Here is a 22,929-nt window from a genome sequence, read left to right as displayed (position 1 = left end):
GCTTATGACACGGATATGTCTTTCAGGGGCATTATCCAGCCACCACATTGTTTAATTATTTTCTATTTTTTCCACTATCAACGTTAGAAAATATTTATTTATTTTAGTTCTTCAAAAATATTCATTATATTTTCCTTTTTATTGCTTTGTTTTTGTTTCCTATTTAATTTCTGCACTTATATTTATTTTTTGATTGAAGTATAATTTATACAGTGAAATAAACGGGTTATAAGTGTAGAGGTAGAGGTGTTTTGAAAATTGCAAACAGCCTTGTAAACCATTTTAATACTGATTGATATTCCCTTGAATGTATATAGCTCAATTTATTTAATCTCATATTTGTGGGCATTTTTTCTGTTTCATGGCTACTATCAGCAAAGCAGCTACAAACATTCTTGTACAAGTTTATTTGTGGACATATGTTTTTATTTCCTCTGGGTAAATACCTAGAAGTGGAGTCATTGGGTCATGATGTATGTTTTAGTTTTATGAAAAGTTGCCTAAGTGATTGCCCAGTTTACATCTCAACTACCAACATTTCAGAATCTGGTTATTTCAAATGCTAACTTTTTATTTTCAAATTCTTTTAAACTTAACTAGAACTTGCAAAAACAGTACAGAATTCTCTTCCATATTCACCCACTTTTCTACAATTACAGTGTGTTACATAACCATAGTTATATACCATTATCATTATGTATCAGTATCAAAATGAGAAAAATGGTATTAATAAAACAATATTTATTAGCTATGGACCTTATTCTGATTCACCGGTTTTTACATGCAGTCTTTTCTTTTTGGATATAATTCTATGAAATTTTATTACATACATAGGTATGTAGCCACCACTACAATCAGGATGCAGAATTGTTCCATCACCCTAAAAAAGTTTCCTGTACACACCCTCCCCACCCATGAGCCTTGGAAACCACCGACCTTTTCTTCATCTCTAAAATTTTTGCATTTTGATATATTTTATAAGTGGAATCATACATTATGTAAAATTTCAGATTGACTTTTTTCACTCAACATAATGAGTTTAAGATTCATTTAAACTGTTGCATGTTATTAATTGTCCATTCCTTTTTATTGAAGAATAGTATTCCATTGTATGGATGTGTACCACAGTAAATTTATCCAGTCAGCCAATGAAGCATGAAGTTGTTGAGATCCATGATGTATATTCTATGTCACTACTTTATCCTCTTTTATCCTGATATATATAATGGAATGTAGGAATATAGCACAATTTGTTTTTCTATTCACCAATCAATGTACGTTAGGGTTATTTCCAGTTTGGGGCTGTTATGGATAAGACTGCTAATAAACAAAAGTCCTTCTGTAAACATATGTTTATTCATTTAATTTATTTATTTATGAGAAAGGTTCTCACTCTTTCATCCTATGTACAAAAGTGAATCCATAAAGATGTACAACATAATATTTTTCATGACAGTGAGGAAATAGAAACAAATATGTATCAATGAAAAAGTAATTTTGTGATGGGATGTTTCAAAGTACAAAACAGTCTCCAAAAAAAAATTAATAAATAAAGTGAACTTCTATACTGATATAGAAAGATCTCTAGGATGGTTTTTTAATTGAAGAATAAAAGACAAGGGGGAAAAATCAAATAAATCCAGTGTACATGGCAAAACTGTGCATGTAAATTTTTATGTGGTTGCATAAAATTATTTGCAAAGATACATATAATTGCAATAAGCCAGTCTATCATGACAGACAAACTGTCAAAACGTGTTCTCTGAGAAGGGTGGTGGGAGGAATGAGGAAATACAGCCAGGGCTTTCACTATTGCTCTGCCGGAGTCTTTCATGATGAGATGGATTTGTGTGTATCAAATAATGATGGAAGCTTTTTATAGATTCAAGACTTCAAGACAAAAAATAAATTAATATTCACTTAGTTTTAGTTTCTCACAGAAAAGCAAAACCTTCATCACAAATATGCATGTTCTAGACTTAGCAGCAAAGACCTTTTCAGATTTTTCTCACAGGAAGATCAGTTTGTTTCTGGTTATTCGTACACTGTAATAGCAGCTTTCAGAGCTTGGGCTTGCCGCTGGATCCAGATAAAAGACGGTTTTGGGATGAGCAGAATTATTTTGATTTTCTTCACCCTTTTCATTGAGACTAACACACTGAAAAGATATTTTTTTTTGACAAGAAGGAGGATCATGACAAATTCTTAAACCTCTTCATTTTATTGCTATGCTAAGATTATGATTCTTAGTCCCCTCAAAATTCTTCTCAGCCACATCAACAAAAGAAGTCCTTATTCCTTGTCTTTTCCCCCTTGATCCTGTCTCTCTCCTTTTCCTTATCTGTTTTCTTCCTTCTTTCCTTGTCCTCACTTCCTGTTTTCTCTGCCTTCCTGACCCTGTTGATCTTTTGTTGTGAATGAACGCAGCCTGCCCCTGCCCCACCTCGCCAGCAGGAGATATTGCACAGCTGCAGCCCCATCTGCCCTGCTGTGCGCCTCTCAGGATGCAGTAGTACATGCCAGCGTCTCTCAGGGTGACACGGGGCAGGGTCAAGGTGCTGGACTTTCTGTCCACTGCGATGGTCAAAGAGGCCATGTCATTGGTCACAGTGTCTTTTAAACCATGGACTATATACTGTGGACTCTGACTGGGATTTTGTCGGTACCAATGTATATAGTCATTTCCACTGATGGTAGAATGGTTACAAGGCAGGTTGACAGCTCCTCCTTCAGCACAATCCATGGAGTTGGGCTGGGTGGTCTTAGCGGCAATTACAGTCCCTAATGGGTCAAGAAAATCAGATTAGCTCCTGATGTCCAAATCAATATTATTCTGTGGATGAAGGATGCCATATTCCCATGACTCTCCTCTCTGGCCCAGCCCAAACTCAAGTGCTTTTATTTATGTCCCACGAGAACACAAAAATATCATTGGTGTTAATTATAGAGACCAAATATACATGGCAATAATCAGGGACTCAATAGGCTATATTCCATGGGTCCTTGGCTCAATAAACCCAGAGATTTCTTACAATTAGATACTGCCAAGGGCTCTTCTGGGGTCATGGCTATGACCCTACTTGTCATGTAGAATTGTGCAGTTCTTAGACAAATGCACAGACCAGTTCTCAATTATATCCCTATTATGCTGGATAAAGCACAAGGAGAGGAATGAAGGGCAGATCACCCTTCAGGTTCCCTTGTCCTCAAAAGCCATCCCTCTATAGATGCAGGACACTTACCCAAAGTCAGAAACACAGTTACTCCTGTCACCAGCCTCATACTTCAAGGAAAAACTAGGATCGTGGACCCAGAGTTCAGTTTTGTTTTCTAATCAGATCATAGGCTTAAAGAGTTTCCAGAGAACAGAAGCAACAGCTACTAGTAAAGACCTGCAAGGAGTGTAGCTATCACTGCGTGTTGTCAGGATCTTGTCAGCCAATGTCTGAGCACTTCCTTGTCTTGATCTTCCTCCCCCGTTTTAGTCATGCCCCCAAGAAGGGGTTGAAAATATGAACTAGGCATCCCCAAGTCAGAGGGTGTCCACTGAAATCATTTATGAGCTTTCAAGTCCAACAGGCTGGCTGTAGGTGGGGAAAATCAATCATGAGGATGTATCTATTCAGAACCCCTTCTTCAATGCACCAAAAAAATTCTGTGATGTTTCATGGGGCTCGTGGAAAGTGTCATTTAATCCCAGAAACCTGTAGTGATCTCTGTGTTGTAAGGAGTTGAAAATTCCAACTACATTGCAGGAATTGGAAGTGAGGTTCACAAGTAGACAGTGGTATGCTTGAAGGGAAAGAAAAAACTAATAACATTGAGACTGAAAGCCAAATCTTCTGGAACTCAGGTTTTCCACAGAGGTCCCTGGAATCATGTATCCATCATCATCTAGGTCAGCACTCCTCAGTGCACCTGTTCTCAATATAGCGACTGATGACGTGAATGAGCTGACTCACACCCTCCTTAAACACTCGGCCTTAATGCTCATCTCTAAGCCTGCACTTCTGCCTGCTGTGCAACAATGACACTGGGGCAGAAAGAAGACACAGCAGGAAAAGCAAACATGGGTGGGTGGTGGTAAGAAAAAGTAAAGGGAGAGTAGGAAAAGGTGGAAAAATTGGAGAAGGTAAGGGGTGACTAGGGAAGAGAAAGAGAGAAAGCTTGTTCATGTAAGTGCCTGATTTAGGTGATAGGTTAAGACTCCTGACCCTTAGACCTATAAACTCAAGAAGATATCATAAAGTACAAATTGTCCAAAAAGGGAGAAAGCATGTCATTTTTCCTGTTTTATTTATATGGAACTTCAGTGGAAAACAAGCTATGTTTCCCTTCTCCCAGAAAGGAACTGAAATTTGCTGATGACGCAACCCCCTCTTGTGGCTGACACATGAAACTGCAATCCTTTGAGAGACACCTCAGGTTTGAAGGTAGAAAGATATCTTAGTTATAAACTTCTGCACTCATCTGTGTTTTAATGGTCCCATAACATTCCAAGGAAAGTTTTAACCATTATGTTTTATTTTTTATTTTCAGCTATGTCCCCATTATGATTCTCAATTACTGACTTTGCTTTAATTTTTCATTTCTTTCCAATCTTCCCATTTAAAGACTGGTTCAAAAGCCCACACTACTCAATGTTTATAAGAGAGATTGTCACAGAGTAAGCACACAATAAATATCTGCCTCATGAGTGAGTAGAGGAGTCATTATTCACAAATTTACTGAGAAAATGTATTCTGAGCAAATCTTTAAATTATTCTATGCACAATTTTCTAGTTTTCTAAAACATGTAAACAAAAGACAACAAAGTCAGACTTGTGGCCAAAAATTCAATGATACACAGCAAATTCCCTCAACTTAAGGAAAAATCAGGTTACAAAGATATAGGACAAAAGTCATAGTAATAATATTTTATTCATTTATCAAATATTCACTGAAAGTCTGCACTGTTCCAGATTATAAAATTATCAGTCAACAGTACAGTACTGCTGAAAATATGAGAAGAAACAAAAGTGAAATTTCTAGCAGTATGTATCTATGAAAATATCCAAGGTTAACAGTATAAGTAATGGTGAAATAGTGAACATTTTTCCTCTAAGGTCAGGAACAAGACAAGGAGGTATATTATCACCACTTCTATTCACAATCACATTGGAAGAACTGGCATGAATAGGAAAAAAATAAAACACAAAGTTTGGAAAGGAATAAATAAAACCATACTTATTTATAGATGACATAATTATGAATTTGGAAAAATTAAGGGAATATATAAAGGAATTACCAGAACTAATCGGTGAATTGAACAAAGTCACTGAATACAAAATCCAATTGTATTTCTTGATTCTAGCTAAAAGCAATTGGAAAATAGAAGAAAAATGTCATTCACAATGAAATCAACAAATAAATGAATTTAATGAAAGTTATTCAAGTTCATTAAAATAAAAACTTTAAACATTCATATTAGCTCCAAACTGGCAACAACACAAATTTCTATTAGCAGAGAGATAGACAAACAGGATGGTATATTTATACAATGGAATAGCATTCAGCATAAGAAACATAAACATAAAAAATGTGCTGTATGATTCCATGTATATGAAATTCAAGAAAAAACAAAAATAATTTAAGGTGATGGAAATCAAAATAATTGTTATCTTGGGGGATGTTATTTATTGAGGAGAGGAATGAAAGAATTTCTGGGTTGGTGGAAATGTTCTACATCTTGATTGGTGGGGGATTATTACACAGGCAGATGCGTGAGTAAACATTCATCAAACTGTACACCCAAGGTTTGTGCATTTTACTGTTTGTAGATTATGCCTCAGTACAAAAAGCCAAAGAGACATGCTGAATTGATCAGACCTAGATGTGGTGACAACACAAATAAAATATTGCATCTTTCCTGATACGGGGATCACCTAGGTTTCCCAGACATTTCTTACCTACTTTGCTGAAGATTTTTCAGGCTTTTGAATCAATTCCAGTAAAGGAACCAAATGTTTGTTCTTTGCTGTTGGGCATCAGGAAGCACTCAATCATCAAATAGTTTTATTTTTGTATCAGCCTATATGTATATATGTTAAAAAAACCCCACAAGTTCATACTGAAACCTCATATTCCAATCCAACTCCATGGGGTTTGTACATCCTTCCCCTTCCTTATTTGTCACTTCTCCCAACAGTGAGAAATCTGGCTCTCATAAACTGCTATATATTTTATTTGTATATATTTGTTCAATCCTAATAGTTACATAAATTAGTTCGAGAATTGCTAACCAAAACTCCTGGAAAAACAAATTTATTAACTAGAGAATGGTATTTTTGAGCCGCTTTTTTGTTTTTTGCCTTTAGCCTTATAATATTCACTCAAAATATATTTTCAAAAGTTACATAAGTTAGTTATTCTCTTCCGCACTAAAAAGAACTTCAGTGTGGTTGTATTAATTATTATAATATACTTAAGTTTAGTTGTTATCGTCCTACTTCATTTGTGGTTCTATTCACGTTCTAGTTATTTTTTATAATTGACACGGTAACATTTACTCTTTGCGGTATAAATTCTATAGCACAGTCCTCACCAACCCCAGGCAACCTTTGATCTATTTCCCATCTTTATAGATTTGCCTCAGCCCAGATGTCATATAAATGAAATCACACACTATGTGGTCTTTTGGACTTAGTTTCTCTTATTTACCAAAATGCATGGAAAATGCATCCATGTTGTTGCATGAATCAACAATTCATTCCTTTTTGTTGCTGAGCAGACTCAATCCTACAGCTGTACCACATTTTGTTTGACCATGTTCCAGTGGAACACCTGGGTTGTTCCCAGGTTTTAGCCATTATGAATTAAGCTACTATAAACATCCACAAATAAATTTTTGTCTCAAAGTAACTTTTATTCCTATTGGCTGAACACCTGGGAGAGGAATTGCTGAATCACACTGTAAGTGAAGGTTTAACTTTATAAGAACTGCCAAACTGTTTTATTAATACAAAGGGCTCACCATTGATCTTTCCTACCAGCAATGTATCAGAGTTGCAGTTGATCTGCAGCCTAACAAGTACTGGATATTGTCATATATTTGCATTTTAGTCATGTTCACAGGTGAGTAGAGGTAAGTCACTTAATCCCTTGAAGTTTCAATTTCTTCACTTATAAACTGGAAATTATAAAATCTGTTTTATAAAGCAATAGTACAGTTCCTTGTTTTTAACCCTTTCTCCTGTGAGTGGGGGAGAAAAGCAGAGATGTGAACTAATGGACCTAGTTGTGGTGAAGAGCCAAGAAAGAGTCACTCTTTTTATAGCAGGGACATTCAGATTGGATGTGAAAAAAGAAAAGGGCGTGATTAATGCCTTCCAAAAGAGACGTTTTGCACAGATTCTACTGACGTTGTTTTACAAAGTAGTTGCACTAATTGTGGTCTTTGGAAAAATCTTCAAATAATCTATGAAGAAAGCCCTTTTGGAGCAAGAAGTCAATAAACTTAATTTAATACTAGAGTCAAATTGAAATTATCTGTTGATCGCTTGTTTCTGTATATGGTGTCTCCTAGGAAGTAAATGTCCAAGAGTCAAAAGATGAGAATCACTACTTTGGAGTGATTGCAGCAGAACAAATACAGAAAACATATGGGAAAAAAAAAGGAAGGGGGGAAACATGGTGAGAGAAAGACCCAAGGAAAAGGAAAAGATGTGATAGTTTTGAGAGGACCAATGTGCATATGTTACATATGTTATTTTTTTTTTCATTTTATAAGTGGCATAGTACTATTTTGTATTTGGCTTTGTTTATTTGATACATTTAATTACTATGTTACAAAATTTTCATCACAATAATTTCTTCTGTTTCTTTTTTCCTTTCTTTTCCTTTTTTTTTTTTTTTGGTTGTTGTTTTGTTTTGTTTTTTTGAGATAGGGTCTCATTCTGTTACCTGGGCTGGAGTGTGGTGGCACAGTCACAGCTCATTGCCGCTTTAAACTCCTGGGATCAAGCGATCCTCCCACCTTCTTCCCAAAGTGCTAGGATTGCAGGCACAAGCCACCATGGCTGGTTCACAATAATTTCTAAGGCTACAAAATATTTGATAAGAAGGATGCAAACACTTGGCTATTCAGCTGTGAAGTAAATAGCTCCCTTAATTTTCATGTTTAACCTCTATAGCACAGTTGTATTCATCTTCTCTTTCTCAGGATGAAAATCTTTATAAGTTGTAATAAATAAGATAATTGGTTGCATCAGTGATAATACTTAGGAATCTGAAAATCTATGGATAATATCTCTTTCTAGTGGTTAGACAAATTCACATGGCTACCAGAACATACATCATCAACTTCATCTGAGCTTGGGAAACAACTGCAGTTGGCAGAGAAATGAGAAGACCAAAATGAAATCTCTCTGTGAGGCAGCTTCCATTTTTTCTAAGCTCCTTATTTTTTAAAAAAGCTCTGTTCACTCATTTCTCTGGAAAGGCAGTACCTCCTGCATGATCTTCATATTATATTAGACTTCACTGCAGGATGCTAATGAGTTCTGCATAGGTGACTCTTTAGGGACATGGCATAAACTCTTAAATTTTGAGTACATAACGAAAAATGTTTAATTTTCAAAACTTCTACAAATTATTTGGGATAAAACCTTAAATAAACTATTTCAAAACCACTGGCACCACTGAAAGAGGCACTCAGAAACTTTACACGAATGTCTGTATCACAATTTGTCAGAACCTACTGATTCTTCCTAGGACAATTAGAATTCCCTGAGACATCTGTGTAGAACAAAACCAATAGTTGAATTTTATGAAGTAAAAATGTTAAACTCTTCCAGGTCTTACAGAGTGAATTTCTACACGCATTCCCACTGCCCACGGGGAGGATTTGCACTAAATCCTCACTGACATTGTGGCTTCAGCTTTCTCTGGTGCCTGCTCTGAGCGGGAAGTGGGAGGGGCTGCTCCTAGGTCCCAGGGCAAGGTTTGGGGACAGGCAGCAGGTGCTTGGGGAGCACTGTGCCACTGCACAGAAGTAGGTCCCCACGTCTGCAGTCTGGGCGGCTGTGATGTGCAGGGAGCTGTCCTTTCTTATTTCTCCAAACTGAGCTGTCAGTTTTCTCTCCTTCTTCACTTCTCCAGCCTTCACTAACATCATCAGGAGGACAGGGCTTCCCCCAGGCCGCTGCTTATACCACTGTACAGTGTTTAAAGTGCTTGAGGAATTGCAATATGTGCTGAAGTCCTCTCCTTCCTGTAGGTGCAGGAACTGAGGAATTTGCTTTACCTGTTGTCCATTCAGCTCTGTTCAGAAAGACAATGGGAGGCATCAGATAGAATCAGATTAGACCTCTAGTCCCTGAGCTCCAGGGTCTCTGTCACTCTTCTTTTCTACGTCTATTTTTCTCTTTCTTTCCATGTCTCCCTCCCCATCTCCCTGTACCTTCGTGTTCCCTTTGCCTCACTTTTTTTTGTTTCTCAAACAGAAAGTCCATTCTGTGCCTGCAGATAATTGTCTACTATGTGGGATTTTCGGAAAGCCATCAGGCAAGTCTCAAACTCACGTGACAGTTGTATCCATAAGATCAGCAATGGTATGGTGAGTAGCATCTCCCTCTCCTTCTTCAAAAAGAGTTGCTGAATCTAACTGCTCCTAAATGGGGCCCCTTTGCACAAGCGCCTTCAGATCCCAAGGAGTAATTGTGGTCTACTTTGGAAAGTAGTATGCATTTTGGAAAGGGGAAAGGGTGACTGCAATTTGAGACAGCCAATCACTCTATTTGGCCCACCCACTTCAGAGGAGAGTCTATGTTTGCAGATGCTGCTCCCTGTCGCTGGACTCAAAAATTACTGCTTTGGTAACCAATTCTTTTAAAGTTGCTTTTTTTTTTTTTTTTTTTGAGACAGAGTCTCACTCTGTTGCCCAGGCTAGAGTGAGTGCTGTGGCGTCAGCCTAGCTCACAGCAACCTCAAACTCCTGAGCTCAAGCGATCCTCCTGTCTCAGCCTCCCGAGTAGCTGGGACTACAGGCATGCACCACCATGCCCGGCTAATTTTTTTCTATATATATTTTTAGCTGTCCATATAATTTCTTTCTATTTTTAGTAGATATGGGGTCTCGCTCTTGCTCAGGCTGGTCTCGAACTCCTGAGCTCAAACGATCCGCCCACCTCGGCCTCCCAGAGTGCTAGGATTACAGGCGTGAGCCACCGCGCCCAGCCTAAAGTTGCTTTCTGATTTAGGTGGTATACAAGTGTGTCAAGGCTTGGAAGGAAGAGTTTACTGATACTAATATTGTTCAGGCAGGAACAATTTGCCTTTCAAAAATGGATTCTGTGATTTAAAACCAGAGAATCAGAAGAAAATAGAAAGTTCCATTTTGTCATTCCAATTGTCATCAAGAATCATGCTGTTCCATGCAGTATGTGTTTGTACATGTGCTAATGGGACATACTAGGTCACAGACATTTTAATGTGTGTGAGAAAGACTCTCATAATTTATTGTTAGACAACCCACTACCTCAAAATGGAAAATAAAAAAACATATAATTCTCTTTTGTCTTCCAGATTTTCCTTGTAAATTACTCATTATAGAGCTCATATCCACTGTCCCATTATGTTACCTTTACACATGACAGCAAGGGTGGGGAACATGTTAATATAATTAGGAAGAAAAGCCTTATCCAACAGATATCAATTCCTGTACGAAGGCTTTTTTAAATCAAAACCCTTGGGTAGAGTAGCTTCCTGTCCTGATGTATTCTGGCTGGAATCCATCTAGACTATGTGGTGGACATGTGCAGAAGATAAAAATAGAAGGTAACTTAAGGAAAGCTGTGGGCTCCCACAGAACTTTGGTCACACTTCTCACAGTGCATACTGCCTGTCTATCTATTCATTAACTGACTTGGCCTCATGTACCCTGAGGGTGTGCACTGTAGCATCTTCAGGAAATGCACTGTCTCATAAGGGTAGCTACTAGCCACATGGGGATAGTTAAAATTAAATTAAATTTAATTTAAATTTTAGTTTCTCATTCATACCTGCCACATTTCAAGTGCTCAATAGCCACAAATGGCTAGTGTCAACTGGATATTGCAGATGTAGAATATTTCTACCATCTCTGAAAGTCCTATCAGACAGTGCTGCTCTAGAATGCAAGGTGTATGGAAACAAGGAATTTCTTCTGTTTTATTTGTTGCCATATCACAAGTACACTGCTTGATATGTGGTAAGCAGTCAATATGTATTTGTCTATTGTTCACCAACATGTCCTAAGAAATTATACTAATATCTGATAAATTGTACTCAAATATGTATAACATGATAAATAACATTGTATGCATTGTGTGAGACTTTGAACTTGAAATATTCCAAAGAACATCAAATCATATTGGTTTGCCACATGCCCTTCCATGGAAACAATCAAAGTTTGGTTGTAGCTATTTAGAAATGTTACCTTGGGAGACTGCATTGCTTTCCTAGGGCTGCCCTAACAAAGCAACACAAACTTGTTGGCTTAACATGACAAAAATTCATGTTCTTACAGTCCTAGTAGCCAGAAGTCTGGAATCAAGGTGTTGGCAGAGCCCTGTTCTCTCTGCCTGCTCTAGGCAGAATCCTTCCTTGCCTCTGTCAGCTCCTGGTGGCTCCGGGCGTTCCTGGGCTGTGGCTGCATAGCTCCAGCCTCCACCCCGGTCTTCAGGTGGCCTTCTCAGGGGTGTTTCTTAATGGACACTTGTCATTGGTTTTAGGCCCACTTGAGTAGTCCAAGGTGACCTTATTTGAATATCCTTAACTTAATTACATTTGCAAAGGCTTTTTTTCCAAATAAGTTCACATTCTCAGTTTCTGGGGATTAGGATGTGGACATATGTTTTAGGGGTCCACCATTCCACAAGAACTCTAATGCCTGTAAAGTGTTGCCATTTAAGTGTTATAATGGCAGAAGTCTCAACATTTCATTTAGGGTCAAAAGGAATCTAAATTTCAATTACTACCTAAAATGGAAACAAATCAAGAAGCAGGTTTAGGATGTGCTGGAAAATGACAAACCCTGTGAGGTGAGATAAACTTTTCAAAATACACCCCATGAGGATACTTTTTCCTCCTTAGGGTTGTTGAATTTGGATCTCAAAATGAATACAAAGTTAGCAGTTTTGTGGCAATAAGGGATCCTTCCCCATTTGCAAAGAGCAAGGAGTGTGAAGAAGCCCCTGTGGATGCTTTGAAAGTTCTCTCATCTTCATCCAGGAAAGTGTCACTGCCTCATTTTACATAAACAGATGTAAACTATCACAGACGAATCTTGCCCAGGAGAAGTTTGCCCTTTCGCCACTCACAGTACAGTCTATCTTGTAACCCCTCTCTAGATCTTATGGTTTTAAGTGGAAATTTCCTAAAGGAAGAGAGGGGGACCTGGCCAGCCATTGGTTTTAGGAGTAAAAGGAATCTCTGCACCCCTGGTAGGAAATGCTTCCATTGAATATAAACCTAAAATAGTTCTCAGTAGCAAATATTTTTGTTAAAATAATTGTCGCGCCGCAGTTGCCAGCAAGTACGACACGACCAGTTGGAGTTCTTCCAGCAGTAGTTTAATGAGGCACCTACAACAGTTACATGGCGAGAGACCTCGAACAGGAAATGCAAGCTGCTTTTATAGCCCCGGATAAGTGTGTCCCACAAGCGTGTCCCACAGGGACAGGTGGAGGGCCTGACTATGCATGTCCTGGGCGGATACACTAGGAGGCCTAGACCGCTCCCCACAGATCCCCCTTTTGTTTTTGCCTCATGGTGAACGGAAGCCCCAGTCCGGATCTAGGGTCACAGTTCACCAAGGGGCGTATGGTCACCACTCTTCAGTGCAATGAGCGAGAGCTCATGAAGGTGCAAGGGCTGACCACAAAACAGGGGTCGCGTGCCCTTCCCGGTGCAATGGGGACAAGCCCTCGGGGTGCAAGGGCCACGCCATGCTGTCAAGGGGAAAAGCGGTAGTTGCCGTCCGTATGTAACATGCTTATCCACACTCCAGGAGGAGAGCCCTCATGAAGGGCAGCAAAGGCTTGAGTCATGACCACTCGATCCCTTTGTTGCTGCCAACGGACACGCATGAGCATCCAGAACACGAGGCCAAAAAGCAAGACATCCCAGCAGGCCCAGGGATCCAAGACCTGCCCATTCCCGAACCCCGTGTAGAAGCGACAAAAAGGTGGGGAGGAGGCCATCAGTAAGCATAGGATCTAACCGGGTAGAATTAATATGGGTGATTTCTAGTTGTAACTGAGTGGCTAGCTTGGAGAAATTGGCAGACCAAGAGCCCTGTAACAGCCGAGAAAGCTCTTTAGAGAGATTGGCCGCCTGGGAAAGGTTAGAATATGGGATCGAAGTAATACACAATCCCGGCAGTCGTCGCTCGCAACCAAGCTGGGCGAGCTGTACCAAACTGTCCACCTGTTCTTGAACCAAGTCCACACGTTGATTTAGGAGCATAATCCCTCCCGCCAGGTGTGAGTTGATAGAGCTTTGTGTGTCCAAGGCAGTTGCTACCGTTGCTGACAGGTTATTTAGGACCTGTGCCGTTTGTACGGCGCCCGCCGCCGCGATCGAAGCGGCGGTAAGGGCCGCAGCGGAGGCCGCTGCAATAGCAAAGACAAGAGCTGTCACGCCAAAGTCCCTACGATGTCGAAAGAGAACCAACGAATCCGGTGCGTCAACCGGCCAGGGGACGTACCGGGGCATGCGTGCAACCACGGCCATCCTGTGTTCTGAGGCATTCCAGCAACGTGTATACGTGCAGTTTACGGTTGAGCAGTTAAGGGTGGCCGTATGGTTTTCCAGGAGGGCCACAATCCAGATGAATGGAGGCCAGAGACAAACAGGCGTGGGACCGAAGGTCACGTTGGAAAACTGAGCGCCTGACGCAGCGGTCTCAAATGTTCACAGTTTTGTGTAACGCAGGCCACATCCCTGTCACAAAAGTCCCATTAGCAAAGGTCCCGTTGCGGGGGCGCGGCCGGTCCACCCAAGCACCCGTCTGGTTGGCAAGAAGTATACAGGACAGGTTGCCGTTAGTCGGGATAATGGTAGTAAAGCACAAGGACCCAGCAAGGATATAGGATTCATTGCCGGGAACCGCTCCAGACTCGTTGGACCACGGGAGGTAGGGAAGTCCTAGGGAAGCATTGGTAATAAAGAACCGGGGGAATATCTGCGAATCATGAGACACCGGCAGGGGTCTCGGGAATACAGGCAGGATGGCCCAACGACGTTTCGCCCTGGACAGCACTCCCAGGGCGAGGAGGGTCATGGTCAGGGAAAGCAGAATCCGCCACAACAGCATCGTCGTCAGGAGCCGGCGAGGAAGCAGCAGGATGACTGAGGCGTCGCGTGAGGCGTGTCGGAACCCAGATAGAGTCCGGGGCGTCCTGTGGAAAAACACAAACAGCTCCCCTGGATCTGCTGAGAATCAGATCCGGTCCTTTCCATTGATTACAAAGCACATCTTTCCACATCACCCGCTCGGAAAGGGGGGGGCCAGGATCCACATGGCGATCTGCCGCCGAGCGACCACGGTCATCCCGCAGCAAAAAATTTAAAGTATATAGAGTAAGAGATAGGGCAGATTTGGGAGACCTACCACCGCCCAAAGCCCCAGCCTCCCCCTTTTGTTTTTGTAAGTAGACTTTGATTGTGCCATGGGCGCGTTCTACAATGCCCTGGGCCTGGGGGTTATAGGGCAAGCCAGTGCGATGGGTAACGCCGAGACGGCGGCAAAATTGTTGAAAGGCCCGGGAAGTACAGGAAAGCACTGGCTGACTTTTCTCCGAACCCGGTCCGACATGAAAGATGTACCTCCCCCGCCATCAACTGGTGGGGGAGGGGCGGAGGCATACGGAGGCGGGCGATAACGCTCCGCCTCATACGCCGTCACCGCCTCCTCCAAGTCCGCCTTATCGGCCGGAGAAAGCTCCGCCTCCCTCTCGCGAGACGAGGAAGAAGAGCGGGACAAAGAAGAGGAAGAAGAGGAAGAAGAAGAAGACAGACGGAGGGCGGCCATTTTACAAGCCACGTCCTCCCTAGATAACGGGCCGGGCAACGGGCGTCCCCGTCGCCTTCCTGAGCGCCCTCCCTTGCGGGCGGCTCCCCGCTTTTCTTCCGACCAGGTTCTCGAACGCCCCGGCCGGTCCGGACCACCCTTATCCCTTTCTGACATACTATCTTGATAGTCACTCAGAGCCTGCTGCCCCTGCTGCACTTGAATACTACAAGGAGAGTCCTCTAGGCAGGTGCGCACCAATGCCCAAATAGGAAGGACGCACTCTCGAAGGGGCCCAGTAGCACGGGCACAGCGAAGGTCCTTCTCTAATTTATCCCAGCTCGGAACGGTGAAAGAGCCCGAGTGGAGAAACCATGGTGCCACACGATCTACTTCCTGCATAAAATGCCGTAAGACACGCTCGGGGATTTTCAACTCTCGTGCAGCCAAAAGCTCCTGTAGAGCACGGAGCAGCTGGGCGCTCGGGGAATTTCCCATAGTGAAGCACGATCAAAGGTGGGGGTCCAACTCTACCTCTACTACTGCGGTTCTGAACTCACCTCTAATGAGGTTGTCTCCGCCTGGTGCGAGAGTTCCCGGGTCTCGGCACCACTTGTCGCGCCGCAGTTGCCAGCAAGTACGACACGACCAGTTGGAGTTCTTCCAACAGTAGTTTAATGAGGCATCTACAAACGTTACATGGCGAGAGACCTCGAACAGGAAATGCAAGCTGCTTTTATAGCCCCGGATAGGTGTGTCCCACAAGCGTGTCCCACAGGGACAGGTGGAGGGCCTGACTATGCATGTCCTGGGCGGATACACTAGGAGGCCTAGACCGCTCCCCACAATAATCATAGGTGAGAACAAGATCCAGGAATATTTATAATAAAATGTTACAAGTTTTGAGACTAGAGGCAGGACAATCAGGAGACCATTGAGGTGATTCCAGTGAGAGGTGCTGAATGCCTGAATTAGGAGAGTAGGCAGGAGTATATAACTAAAGAAACTGGATCTGAGCGGTATTTGAGAAGGCAAATTGGCATGACTTTGATGACTACTGGATGTGTGTTGTGCTTCGTTAGCACTTTGGTATGTATCTGCCATAGGGAATGTGTTTACTCTATTAGCTCTTGTGATAGCTAGAGTCCCAAAATGACCCATGTCGTGTTTCCCAATATCCAGGCCCTTGTGTAGTTTCCTTCTGCGTGACTCACTTTTATAAACTGAATGCAGTGACATCATGGCAGTTGTGGCTTAAACATTAAAAAGGCCTAGCAGCTTCCATTTTTGGGCTTTTGGGAGCTCCAAGCTGCCAGTAAGATGTACAGTTTCTCCACTACATAGACCAGGAGGAGAGAGCACATGGAGAGGCCACATGTATGCAGAGAGGCCCTGAGCATCCGTGGAGTGAGGGCTGAGCCCAGCCATCTCTGTGTTCCAGCTGCGCCAGCCTGCCAGCGATCCCCCAGGGTTCCGGATATGTAAAGGAGCAATTTGGGAGAATTCCAGTCAGCCAAACCCCCCGAGGATCCCAACCACAGCCAATATCACAAGGAGCAGAAGTACCATGAGATGGTAAAATGGCAGGTGTTTTAAGCCACTGAGTTTTAGGGTGGTTATTATACTGCAACCCCCCATAGCACTGAAGCCCTGCAAAAATCTTTTTGAGAACTTGTGAGAAATAAACAATGACAATGTATGTTTTCTGTGTCTGATTTCTGATTGTCTCTAGTAGCTTGACTGGAAACATCTGTCTGTTTCTCCAGCCTTCTTTTCCAATATCATCCTAGTGCTTCTGCTCTGGCACAGAAGACCCGGTGGCCAGGTCAGATGTGAGGAGAGCCCTGCACTTCCGCGGCACAGGACCAGGTGGCTGTTTGCACAGGCGGGGGTCCTACAATAAACAGAGATCTGTATTCCTCATTTAATATTTGTTTTTATATTTCACTCATTCTACTCATTCCGTGTGACTAAACTGAAAAACAAATGTGGGGCTATTTACAAAGATATGACTCTGTTTCTATAAAAAATCACAATTTAACTATTTTCAATTTCAGCACAGTTTTGGAAGCCAGACACTGAAAATTTTGGTCCACACTTCCCCGGTTACACACAGCTTTCATAAAGATATGAATATTTTTGCAAGGACTCTGCCCTGCAGATTTGGTTTTTCCTCATGTTTGCAACAGTAGATTTTCCAAATTACACGCCCCAACTTCCAGGGTTGGCTGTGTGTGTGGGAAGACCTCTATCACCCCACAGCCTAAGGCAGGCAGGGACCCTCTGAGATTCACCCACAGATTGGAGGGCAGTATCCAGAACAAGACAGGCATACTTCCAACAGCAGAGAGCATTCCTACATCTAGTAGGGCTGAATCCTATAAGCTACAGTCGCACATTTTACCTGAAGTAGAGGCCAAGCCCATTGACCACTAAATACACCTGGGCTGAGTGGGAAAAATAAACAGAAATGAGATTCCAGGCATGGAGGTTGTACCAGGGAAGAGATAGAAAAAGGCCTACAGTGCAGGGGAAGGAGAAGAAATTAAATGAATGGAATTTTAAAAAACATTAGTAAGACAATTTTATGTAGAGACAAGCACTATAAAGACAATATAATACTGTAATGAGATGGAGAGTGGCTCTTGGAGTGAGAAGAGGTATCTGCTCTCACAGGATATGGAGGGAATTCTCAACTCTGACACTTTCTGACGCTAGGCAAGATACTTGACCTCTCTCGCATTCCATTTCCTTTTCTGCTCTTCTCCAGCAGCTTTCTGTAGGCAGCTTTCTGAGCTAAGCATTTGCATTCATCTGTCTCATTTTACTCTCCAAATAACCCTTTGTAGTGGAAACTATCAATATTCACAGTATAGGGACAAGGAAATTGCAGTATAAAAACTATTAAGTATTTTTCCTGAGTATATTCAACTAATGTGTGTTAGAGCTAGAGATCCAAACCAAGCCTATGGTCTTAATAACTTTGCTACATTGCCTCCCTAAAAAGCATGTCAGAAACCTTGACGGGTTCCAATAAGAATTAAATGAGAACACATATGTAAATCACCTAGTATAATAACTTATCTATCTTAGGCACTCAACCATATATATTCAGGGTAGAAAATACTGTGAGTTTGGGAGACATAATCTGAAATTGCAAGGGAGTCTATCCACAAGATAAAGCTCAGTATTTTTATCAGGTGTAATTTGCATAGCATATTTCAAATATTATCATAAATATCCATGTAATAGCATGTTTCTTAGTGTTCATGGATTATCAGTGTATCATGATGTTATATTGGGAGGTTGGGAGGCAGGTTATCACACGGGGAGAGGATACCACACAGTGTTCCCTACGGTGGCTTATTTTTCTCCATCATTGACACTTCCTTCCACTTTTCAGGATATTTCTACACAATTAAGGACAGAGTACTAGACACAATCATACCCAACCAAGAAAAAGCACCTACCATGTGCAAGAACACCAAGTTTTATTTCCAAGTTATCTTGTTAGCCTAAGTCATCTCATATATTTGCCATTTTGAAGTCAATCACCTTCACGTCTTCTGGGCAAAAGGTAAGAAACCAGCCAGTCCTCCTGAATCCCCTCTCCCATGAGGACTGCAATGAGAAGGTACTGACTGGTTCAGAAACGGGTGGCTCCTACTGCAAGTGGACTTCCCCACAGCTCAACCCATAAGTAACACAGGCGGCAGCAGGGAGGCCAGTGTAAACCTCACCAAGTACTTCAGAGACACCAGGTGGCAGTGCTTCAGCAAAGATCGCTTTACTGCTGGACATGTGGGGTAAGCTGGAGCCTGACTCTCAAAGAAGGAAAATAGAAAGGTTTAGAGAAAGGTTTCATAAAGAGGTGACATTTGAGGAAAGATGTAAAGGAAGTTCAGAGGTACACTATGAAGATATTTGGCGGAATAGCATTATAGGCAGAGAGAACAAAGGAAAAGGGCAAACGTCCTGATATGGAAACATGCTGGCAGTGTTTAAGGATTAATATCTCCCCTTTCCTTCTAGCCCCTTAGGCTCCCAGAACACCATTGTAGAAAAGATTCACTCACTATTCCAACTGTTAACCTGTCAGTTGATGGTTTCCTCATCTATTGATCCTAAGGCAATTTGTGTCTAGGTTTGTCACCCTGTCACCCTCACTGAGACAACCAACTCACTGTTGTGGGGCAAATGCTTCCCCATAGTCCAAATCTTGCTGTTTAGGAGCCTTCTAAGACCCTACACTCTGGCTGGCAAAAGTTAGACATGTTTTTCAGAGTTAGGGAAAGTTATGTCTCATTTTCCAAATATAAAACAAATAGGAGCAATAAAACCTATCTCATAGCTAATGAATGAGAAATGTTTAATACAGTGCCTGACATTTACAATAGTTAATACATGTCAACTTTATTTATTGATTTATTTTTTGGTAAAACCTGCCTTTCCTTCACTGTCCAGGTCTGTGGCCCATTACTGTTTCTTCTTCTTTGCCCATAGGTTCAGGATGGAAGTTTCTAAAAAACTTACTCAACTGTTCTTTTACCTTGAGGTAGTCATTATTTTTCTCTATTCTGTTGGGCATCACTTCCTCCTAGATACATTAACACACTTGGGATGCTTGAGGGACACAGGTGGAATACTCAAATGGGGTTTTATTTTCATTTCCCTAATGAGTAATGATAGCAACTGTTTTTTATGCTTATTATTTAATACTATTCAATATTATATTTCTATATCATATTTCTGAAGCAACTCTTCAAAGTTTTGCCATTTCTATTGGTTGTTTCATTTCTTATTGATTTGTATGAGCTTTTTATATATTTGCATTTGAGTTCTTTTTCAGAAATATGCCAATACAAATATAGTTTTCTGGTCTATGCATTGACTTTCTACCTTCTTAATGGTGATTTTTGAAAAAGATAGTTTAAAAATATATTATCATGTTCATAGGAAGCTAGCTTGAAAGTTTTATTTGCTTATTTTGTTTAAACACTTTTTCCTCGTTGACTTCTACTGCTTTTTTTTTTTTTTTTTTTTTTTTTTTGAGACAGAGTCTCACTCTGTTGCCCGGGCTAGAGTGAGTGCGGTGGCGTCAGCCTAACTCACAGCAACCTCAAACTCCTGGGCTTAAGCGATCCTACTGCCTCAGCCTCCCGAGTGGCTGGGACTACAGACATGTGCCACTATGCCCGGCTAATTTTTTGTATATATATATATTTTAGTTGTCCATATAATTTCTTTCTATTTTTAGTAGAGACGGGGTCTCACTCTTGCTCAGGCTGGTCTCAAACTCCTGACCTCGAGCGATCCACCCGCCTCGGCCTCCCAGAGTGCTAGGATTACAGGCGTGAGCCACCGCGCCTGGCCGACTTCTACTGCTTTTGATGAGAAGTCATCATTCTTAGCGAGGTTTCCCAGAACACGGTGTATCAACTTTCTCTGGCTGTTTGTTGGAAAGTTGTTTCGTATTTTGTATTTTTTATTTTACTTAAATAAATGCTCTGAGTATGGATTTGCCTTCTGTGCCTATATGCTTCTGCCAAAGCCACAGTGGTGGACTTACAGAATTCCTTATTCAAATTTATGACATTCCCTATAGCATTGCTCTTGACCAAATAACTTGTTTTAAAGAAAGGCGAGTGTGCCAGTGAGTGAAGGTGCTTGTTGAGAACGGAGAGATTATCAAATAGGTAATGGAAAAGGTAGTTATAAAAACCAACTATAGAGTCAGGCTCAGTGGCTCACCACCTGTAATCCTAGCACTTTGGGAATCTGAGGCAGGAGGATCACTTGAGGCCAGGAGTCTGAGAAAAGACTGAGCAAGTGTGAGACCCCATCTCTACAAAATATAGAAAAATTAGCCGGGTGTGGTGGCACATGCCTGTAGTCCCAGCTACTCAGCAGGCTGAGGCAGGAGGATTGCTTGAGCCAGGAGTTTGAGGTTATAGTGAGCTTTGATAAGGCCACTGTACTCAAGCCTGAGCAACAAAGAGAGACCCTGTCTCAAAACAAAACCAAAACCAAAAACAAAACCCAGCTATAATCATATGATCATTATAGAAAAAAGAACTACAATGTTATGAAAATTTCTTTTTCATTGTTATATGAGTATATTTAAGTATCTACTAACTGTTTTCACTCTACTCCCATATACCTACATGTAGAAGCAAAAGATGTGCTATTAAGTTAATGTTATATCTCATTATATTTCACTAGCTAAGCTACCAGGCACCAATGCAAGAGCTAGAAGAGCATAGGACATGACCCAAAGATGGATAAATGAACTCTGTATCTTTCTTAGGGGAGAGGGTTAGCATGTTTATCATTGAAAAAATAATAATTGCACCACATTAGCAGGAAGCGTACATTTTCTATTGTCTTTATTTGAAAGTTATATTTTGTTAAGAGAGGTGCATATGGATGTCAAGTTTATAAGGGAGGTACTGTGGTAGCTTTGCACTGTCTCAACTTAAGGAACTGGAAATATTTTTTCCAGAATTTGCTTCCCAGTATTGTTCTGGGATAAGTAGAAAAAAATTGTGTAAGATTGGTGCCAGGCTCCAGGACCACACATGTTGCTCCTGTTCTAATAGTCCATCTTATTGTTGACTGCAAACTCCTCCATTTCCCATCTGATCTCCTCCTTCGGCTTCTCCTTGTCTTGGGCCAAGACCCAAATAGCATGATGGCAAACACTAATGCTCTTTTGAAGGTCACCCACCATTATGAGACCAAAGTGGGGAAGAGACGAATTTTAGTTTGTTCTTATAGGTTCCATTTGTCCTTATGGGTTGCCGTATGTCCTTACAAGTCACAGTCTGTGCATGCTCTTGTCCACATCCAACTTACCTTCTCAAACGTTAGTCTAGCTGACCTGTAGTAAAGTTAGGCTCAATATCGGATGCAAAGACAACTGCTTTCCATAGGAGTAGGACTGTATTGTGCTTGTATCACAGAGATGTCTGTCATGCTTATCCTGACTTTATTTTATTAATGCACATACTAAATGCACAGCCCCAGGATTTAATGAGGAGACTGAATGCTTTGGATCAATGGGATAGAAAATGTGACATGGGGACAATTCTAGGACACATGATCTAGTAGAAAGTACAGCTCTACTTGTGAAGGCAGCATGACTGAATATCCTGATCTTCAGAGTCTAATAAATAAAACTCAATATCAGATTTTTGAAAGAGTAATATGTTATTCCTACTATAATTTCATATGACATAAACAACTGAATAGCTGCTGGAAGTCCACCAGTTCCAGGAATTGCATGAGGTCAAATCCTTATGACTAAGCTCTTATTCTATATCACTCATGGTGGTTCTGCTTCTCTGATTGTAACCTAATTGCCACAAAGCCTAAGGGGGAAGGGCTGAGGAAATGATTTTTAAAGAGATTCCAGATAACTAGACCCAGATTTTTGCTATGAGCATCTTTAAGTGAAACTGCCACTTTACATGATTGTGGGGCAGGTAAATCAACTTTAGACAGCTTTATACATTTTCTGTATGATCTATTTTAAGTCAAAAATTCAAGTATTAGAAGAAAGTTGTTCTGAACACCTGTTCCCAAATGAGATATAAGGAGGTTTTACTTAGAATTCAGTCTTCTGATCCAGACCACAGGTTAAGTCCACAGACCACAGTCACTACCATTTCTTGCCTGGGATCTGCAGATGTGTATTTCAGCTTGGCTCCTGCAGCACGGGGTGGGGGTGCTTTGTCTTTTTGAGCTCTGGGGTTTTTGTTTTGCCTTTACTATCACTTCAAACACTGTGTATTCTGCTAAAGCACAGAAATACTTTGCTGAATCTTCTAGCCGTAAGGCTGAAATGGTCAAGTCGATGGATTTAGCTTCTTTCCGGAAGTTGACAGAAAAGCGACCAT

This window comes from Eulemur rufifrons, chromosome 2 (assembly GCF_041146395.1).
Source record: "Eulemur rufifrons isolate Redbay chromosome 2, OSU_ERuf_1, whole genome shotgun sequence".
Taxonomy (NCBI): domain Eukaryota; kingdom Metazoa; phylum Chordata; class Mammalia; order Primates; family Lemuridae; genus Eulemur; species Eulemur rufifrons.
This window is presented reverse-complemented; position numbering follows the sequence as displayed.